A 7045-nucleotide genomic window follows, 5' to 3' on the forward strand; every position below is an offset into this window, starting at 1 on the left:
GGTTGTGATCAACAAAATGTTGCAAATGGTTAAATCTTCTTACCAAATCCTTTCCAGTTAATTTTTATGGGTTTATTGGGTCTAAGTAATTAGGTTTTCTTCTCCACCATGGATTTCATATTCTGGATTGGGCCTATGGTTGCTGATGGATTTGGATACCTTAGGGTGGGGGTGCAAGTTTGGAAAGTTTCGCCTAAATGGTCCAAACCCACTCTGTCCTCTCTCATGTGCTAGTTGAATAGGTTCTTAAATCAAAATTTTGGCCCAAGGGTCTTGTCAAGGCTAGGGAGGCCTCATCCCCAGGGTTAGGGTAGAGTATTTGACTTGCTTAAGCTTTGTTGACTCTAGCACAATATAGAATTATGGACTGTTTTGTTATTTGTTGGTTTTGGTTATAAGGCAAGAAATTGAATGTTTGACTTTTACCAACCTGCCATTGCCCAATCCAAAGAAGAGATGATTAATTTCAGGGGCATTTCTTGCAATCTTAATCCCAATCAATCTTGGGGTACCAATAGTTGTGGTTAGCCTCTGAGAAAAAATCTCATGTCAAAGGATGAAAATGTAGGGATGACTAATGGTTCTCTTTGGCATAATTTATATTTATGTTTATGACTTATTTAGGATAACTAATTATGATAATAGGTTATGAGCGATAAACAATTTCCATTTAGTTACTATTAGATATAATTTATTATTTAACAATAAATATATTTGGCACCACTGAATGAATAATATGTTATGCATCATCAGTTTGTTTGCAGTTAGTTTTGGTTAATCTTATGGAATCTATATTGGCTTTTAGTCTTGGTTTTATATTGATTTTATTGGTTTTGACTAGTTTTGATATCCTTAAAACTTATTATTTTTAATTATTTATTTATTTTTTTGGAACAAGTCGTTTTTTACTTATGCCATTAGCAAGGCTTGTTCACCCACAATCTCTTCACTAAGAGGTATGGGGTCTTACCGCCTGATTAACCTTGCAATGGTATCCTTAAAATACTTTTTAAAGTAGAAATGGGAGCAATGTGAAGGTTGAATAAAGAGCAAAAACATGGTTTTGTTCTAATTTTTTTATAACTTCACCTTTTTATCCCTACTTAAATAATAATTCTACATGGTATCCGCATAAATAAGAATATAGTGTTTATACCGATAAACCATAAGTAGTTCAAGACCTATTTATGAATTTATGTTTGAATTGATTTATTTTAATGAAAAACACACCAAATACATCTATTTATATTTATAGGTCAAATAATTATAAATTTAAACTATGCCAAAGTGAGCCTAAGAAGACATCTCAGTTTAACCCTCAATTGGGTAGGACTCCATCATGCAGTTGACTACCGATTTTGACTTGGAAATCTATAGTATTAATATACTCCATAATCCATTCATCCATTTATCTCTAAAACCTAGCCTACTCAAGGTTTAATTAATGAAAGTTCACTCCATCTTGCCGTAAATTTTGTACAAATCTAATTTCATAACATGTACCTAGTTTTGGACTTAGATTTTTTCATAAAGTGTAAGAACTGATGAGCCAAGTATACATTATCAAAAATTGCCCTAATAAGACTGCCTAGGAATGGTTTGAGATGGTTTTGAGAGGCACTTGGCTGTAATTTCATATGGAACAGTGCAAAGACTTATAGTCTAATAATAATAAAATAAAATTTTTGGTGAAAAGCAAATATGTTGAACATAAAAGGGAACCTGTTCCAAGCCTGAACAAGCCATGAGGATCAAGATGGCCACCTAGTTGCTTTTGTTGGCATCACTGCCTTCCGAGCCAAGATATCAGTGACGACGTTGATACCTGATGCGGATCAATTATGCTTCTGGATCCGACTGAGCCTCCTCTCGTATCCGGGACGATGAGTCCTGCAAGAAAGGTTAGATGCGGGCCGGCTTGTGTGCCGGGCAACCGCCTCCGATGGCAAAGTCAGATGATGAACCGAATGAGGTCTCGTGCAAAAGCTACACAAGATTATGCTCAAAGTGTATTGGTTGCTTACCGGAGGGGTAGATCTATGCATTTATAGTGTGGGTGTTACCTTTTATGTATTTGGTAAGTTAGCCAGACAAGGGCTGATGTTTCTCCTCGGATCATGCTCCCTTGTCGTTGGTCCCTTTCAATCAGCTACTGAGTTGACCTTCTATAACAAGGATGATTGCTATATCTGTGGCGTATGTTACGCTTTTGGTCATGGATGATCAGCATCTTTCCCGATTAACTGGCATGTGGAGCCCCATCCGGGTCAGACCCGGTCGGGTAGAAATCTTCCGTATCATAAGCCCCCTATCCCGGACGTTGTTTACATCGTGTGGGATAGCAAGGAAGATTAAAAAAGGTGTAAATCTTTATGGAAGGCGCAAGTTGACCGGGGTGGATCTGATTCAAATTATTACCTTAAAAAAGGTGTAAGTCCTTATGGAAGGCGCAAGATGAATGGGATTGACCAGATTCAAATTATTACCTTAAAAAAGGTGTAAGTCCTTTAAAAAAAGGAATTATTGATCAAACGAGAATTAACCCGAGTGAATGGTATCTTTAAGAAAAGATGCAAGTTCCTTAAAAAGGAGTAAATAATCAAACGGGAGTGAACCCGAGTGAGTGGTATCTTTAAGAAAAGATGCAAGTTCCTTTAAAAAGGAGTAATTAATCAAACGGGAGTGAACCCGAGTGAATGGTATCTTTAAGAAAAGATGCAAGTTCCTTTAAAAAGGAGTAAATTAATCAAACGGGAGTGAACCCGAGTGAATGGTATCTTTAAGAAAAGATGCAAGTTCCTTTAAAAAGGAGTAATTAATCAAACGGGAGTGAACCCGAGTGAATGGTATCTTTAAGAAAAGATGCAAGTTCCTTTTAAAAAGGAGTAATTAATCAAATGGGAGTGAACCCGAGTGAATGGTATCTTTAAGAAAAGATGCAAGTTCCTTTAAAAAGGAGTAATTAATCAAACGGGAGTGAACCCGAGTGAATGGTATCTTTAAGAAAAGATGCAAGTTCCTTTTAAAAAGGAGTAATTAATCAAACGGGAGTGAACCCGAGTGAATGGTATCTTTAAGAAAAGATGCAAGTTCCTTTTAAAAAGGAGTAATTAATCAAACGGGAGTGAACCCGAGTGAATGGTATCTTTAAGAAAAGATGCAAGTTCCTTTTAAAAAGGAGTAATTAATCAAACGGGAGTGAACCCGAGTGAATGGTTTCTTCTTCAGACTCTTCTCGGGAGAAGATCGGTTGGAGGGGGGAATCGTCTTTGCAGCCGCAGGAACTTGTGCTGGGGCTTTTTGAGTACTCCCGAAGGAGGTTTGCTGGAAGGCACAGGTTTCCGTCTCCTTGCCTCGTCCATGTTCCCGAGCGCCATTGCCAGAAGATCATCCTCAGAGATATTTTGGCTCACTTAAAAAGGTGCAAGTCCTTATGGAAGGCGCAAGATGAATGGGATTGACCCAATTCAAATTAGTACCTTAAAAAAGGTGTAAGATGACCGAGATTGTAGAAGGACCCACACAGTTTCCAACCGATGTCTTTGATCATTGTAAATTCTCGATCCTCCCGATCGTTGTAAATTCTCGATCATTGTAAATTCTCGATCATCTCGATCATTATAAATTCTTGATCATCTCGATCATTGTAAATTCTCGATCATCTCGATCATTATCACGAGCAACACGATCATTATCACGAGCAACATGATCATTCCCGATCATTGTAAATTCTCGATCATCTCGATCATTATCACGAGCAACACGATCATTATCACGAGCAACATGATCATTCCCTCGGGAGGATCCTCGTTCCACTCGGGTTGAGTAGACTCCATCGTCTTGATGTGTTTGATCTTCGGGAATCGATTCCTGCTAACATTTTCTATTCGGGAACGTCTATTATTTCCTCTTCGTCTTGGCATGACTTGAAGATTTTGTCGTTCCCACGACGGCGCCAAACTGATGCGGATCAATTATGCTTCGGATCCGATCGAGCCTCCTCTCGTATCCGGGACGATGAGTCCTGCAAGAAAGGTTAGATGCGGGCCGGCTTGTGTGCCGGGCAACCGCCTCCGATGGCAAAGTCAGATGATGAACCGAATGAGGTCTCGTGCAAAAGCTACACAAGATTATGCTCAAAGTGTATTGGTTGCTTACCGGAGGGGTAGATCTATGCATTTATAGTGTGGGTGTTACCTTTTATGTATTTGGTAAGTTAGCCAGACAAGGGCTGATGTTTCTCCTCGGATCATGCTCCCTTGTCGTTGGTCCCTTTCAATCAGCTACTGAGTTGACCTTCTATAACAAGGATGATTGCTATATCTGTGGCGTATGTTACGCTTTTGGTCATGGATGATCAGCATCTTTCCCGATTAACTGGCATGTGGAGCCCCATCCGGGTCAGACTCGGTCGGGTAGAAATCTTCCGTATCAATACCCCTTGGAATATAGGAGAAAGAGCACTTCTCGAGAACAAAATTCATGTAACTGCCTAGTGTCATCAAGAGGTATGCATACAATCATATTACCTCTATAAGGTTAATATGGTCATTTAAAAACTGAAATCCAGCAGACCAGTGTTAAACAATTAATATAAGGATTAATTACTGTAATTCTTGTACTGTTAATATGGGTCCCTTTAATAGATCATAAACTAATGTTGGGTTCCTTAATGTAATATATTACGTACGGGCTCAAGCAAACTAACCGTATATATATATATATATATATATATATATATATATATATATAACCTCTCCTCTTTTTTTATTATTTATTTATTTTATCTTCTTAAGAAGAAAAAAAGTTTCTTAAAATTGATAACACAAATTAGACAATAAATAAATAGAAAAGTTTTTTACATGTATGTCTCCTTAGTAGATCACAAATTAATGTTGGGTCTCTTTAGTGCAATATATTACGTGTGGTCTTAACCAAACTAACATCTTTAGTCGCCATTAAGTATATTCAAATGTCAAACGTGCATGAATGGACCAAAATGCCTCTCAAGTTATTTAAAAAATGAAAGGACAAGATCAAGGGGAAGAGTGGGCACTTATTATCCTGCAACTTGCTCGAGTGGTTTGTTTTCAATTTTGCCAGAAATCAATCTGAAGAAAGAATCAGATTCAATCCTAGGAACTTGTGCCTTTCGATCGCAGGAGTTGTAATCTCGTGTAAGTCTTCTTCATTCTAACAGCTCTTCTATGAGGGATATTTTATGTTCTTTTTTTTTCTTTCGCTCAAAAAGACCAATTAACAAAATACAGAATTCGTCTAGGATGTACTAATTGGAATTATATGCTTATCTACACCCTTAGTTCTTTCCATTGTCCAGTGGAGTCCAGATCATCTCTCCCGACGGAGAACATTGAGGGCTTCCCGACGGCTATTGACCACAAATTAATGGATAAAATAATGTGTTAAATTATAAGAATTTAAAAATAATAATATTAAAATTTTAAAATTTTCAATATTTTAAGAATTAAGATATTGATAATTCACTATTTAATTGTATTCATGGTTTGAGAAAGAAAGCATATTAATACGCTGCAATGAAGAGTATGACGAAATTTTAAGTAATTCATAGTGAGATGGAGATAGATACGTATAATTTGAATTTTTGGGTCACCAAAATTTGGTAAATGAAAGTTAGAAGGTCTGATCAAGAAATATTAGAGACGTACATGTACGGAATAATGGATGGTGAGATACAAACTTTTGTCCATCCATAATGTGTAACAATTAAATGATTATCTCCATAATCACAACATTTGTCGCACAATATTGGTCATCCTTTTAATTATTCATGCCCTCTTATAATGAATTTTAAATAGGGTTGGCACCTAACCATTAAGTTTTCTCTGCAACACTAATTTTCATGGTTGTTGCATGCCTACGTAAGCATGGACCTAGATGGATTATAATAATTAATAATGCTTATCTATTTTACTAGGACCCATTAAAGCTCTCATGATTGTCTACTTCACTAAAGAATTTAATGCATTATATTGGTGTGTGAACCAATTAATTTTCATCTTTATGTGGTTCATATTTCTTGTGTTTTTAGTATGTATGTCTTATTTATTCTACTTGTATATAATCAGACACATAACACCTTAGAAACCAACAAATCATGGAATTTAGAATCAATCCTCTAAATAAATAAAGAAAAAAAAAAAAAAAAAACACTAAGAATCAATTATGGAACCTATTTAGGCTCTTTTTGGTATCAATTCTCATTCTCTATTATGCTTATTTAAAATAAATAAGTACAATAATTCATTATTGGTCAATAATGAAAAATGGTTTGGTTAATTTTATCGAAAATAAATTATGAAATGAAAAATAAGTTTGATTTCAAGATAAAAATTTGTTAAAAATGATAGTAAACAAGTGAAAAAAGAAGGAAAAAATATGATTGTTATAAAAGAATGTGTATTGACTATTTTACCCTCATCTTACTTATAGAACTTTAAGCAAACTTACACAAATGAAGATAATGAAATTTTCATTACAATCCATAATGGACAAAAAGTTCATTATGGATTTTGGATGTTTTTCTATTATTTTAAATAAAAATAAAATTCAGAATAGATGTCAAACAATTTAAAAAAATGAAAATTTCTCATAATTGACAATGATAATTGATACCAAAAAGAGCTTTAGAGTAATCATAAACTCAATTATGTATGTAGACAAAATCACTAAAATTTATATCTTTAACAACATCTCTAACACATCTTGGTGGTTGCGTCAGCATTTAATGACATGCAATGTTTCTATGCTTTATTCCCCGTTTCCTGGGGCCCTTTGTGCTGATGATGTCAATCAATTACTCTCTTTTCTTTATGAATTATTGGTGAGTTAGTTACTATTGATATCATATAGATGCAAAGTATTTAAAGTTAAACATCTATAACTCAGTTTTTACCAAAAAGAATTTATAACAAGTTGAAAGAGGAAATTGTTCTTGTAACTTAAATTATATATATAGAGGTCATCAAAGTCAAACACCGACCTTTATTTTCAGAAAAATGGAAAA

Source organism: Hakea prostrata, chromosome 9, assembly GCF_041222555.1.
Source record: "Hakea prostrata isolate BN-2017 chromosome 9, UWA_Hpros_2, whole genome shotgun sequence".
NCBI classification, from domain to species: Eukaryota; Viridiplantae; Streptophyta; class Magnoliopsida; order Proteales; family Proteaceae; genus Hakea; species Hakea prostrata.